At 48.7% G+C, this 1,197-nt stretch overlaps 1 pseudogene; it reads left to right on the top strand.

Annotated features, from left to right (window-relative positions):
- Positions 1-203: 203 nt before the first annotated feature.
- LOC123408260 lies at positions 204-761 on the top strand (annotated as a pseudogene).
- The last annotated feature ends 436 nt before the right edge of the window (positions 762-1,197 follow it).

Below are 1,197 nucleotides of genomic sequence, written 5' to 3' on the forward strand. Positions count from 1 at the left end.
TATGAAAACAAATGTTCTTGTACTTATATGAATGTTTTCGTATGCGAAAAGAAGCGTGCAAAATTTGCATAGTTTGCGCACGATATCATGGCACCACACAGATCGAATTCCAAACCCGAGTCGAGCACACACAAAGCTCACGGTCACGCACGCATTCCATCAATATATACTCCACACGACCCCATCGAAAGGAAGCAACCAACATGCTAGAGATCGAGTACTCGAGCCTTTTCGCGGCCGGCGAAGCTCCGTCAACTAAGCTAGGACGCACCTCTCCGCAAGCAAGCAACCATCGTCAACAAGATGAAGTCAAGACCCTGATGGGCAAGACGATCACCCTGGAGGTGGAGAGCAGCGACACCATCGACAATGTCAAGGCCAAGATCCAGGACAAGGAGGGGATCCCGCTGGACCAGCAGCGGCTCATCTTCGTTGGGAAGCAGCTGGAGGACGGCCGCACGCTGGCCGACTACAGCATCTAGAAGGAGTCGATGCTGCACCTGGTGCTCCGCCTCCGCGGTGACCTCTCCATCAAGGTCAAGACGCTTGCCGGAAAGGAGATTGAGATCGACATCGAGCCAACGGACATGGTTGACAGGATCAAGGAGCACGTCGAGGAGAAGGAGGGCATCCCGCTTGTCCAGCAAAGGCTCATGTTTGGTGGCAAGCAGATCACGAACGACAAGACGGCGCCGGACTACAGGATCAAGGTCGGGGACGTGCTCCGCCTCATCGTCGCGCTCATGGGCTGTGCTTGCTAGATACTGTTTGGGGTTTTACAGGGGCTTGAATTAGGGTTTATCTGTAGTTTTATTAGTATATTTTCTACGTAATGTTTTTAAAATCTTTCACGTAATAGTTTTGGGTCTCTATAACTGTGTAGTTTGGAATTGTGTGGTTGGAATTTTATGAATATGTTTGAGTCCTTCACATGTAAGCTGCATCTGTTCATTCTTTTTGCTACCAATCCACTGCTCTCATCGATCTTCCAAAAAAAGATAAAAGATCCTTAAAAACTCCTCTCATGCCTTAACGAGAAGAAAAAAAGATGTACTACTCAGTTCAACACCAGTCCTAGGGTAGTTGTTGTACCTGCTTCGGAGACAAGACATACTTCATCATCTCAAGCATATGCATGTGCACCTTCAGATCCAGCCCCATCTCAAGCACCTCCAATATCCAATCCTCCAGCTCCAG

Source organism: Hordeum vulgare, chromosome 7H (assembly GCF_904849725.1).
Source record: "Hordeum vulgare subsp. vulgare chromosome 7H, MorexV3_pseudomolecules_assembly, whole genome shotgun sequence".
NCBI classification, from domain to species: Eukaryota; Viridiplantae; Streptophyta; class Magnoliopsida; order Poales; family Poaceae; genus Hordeum; species Hordeum vulgare.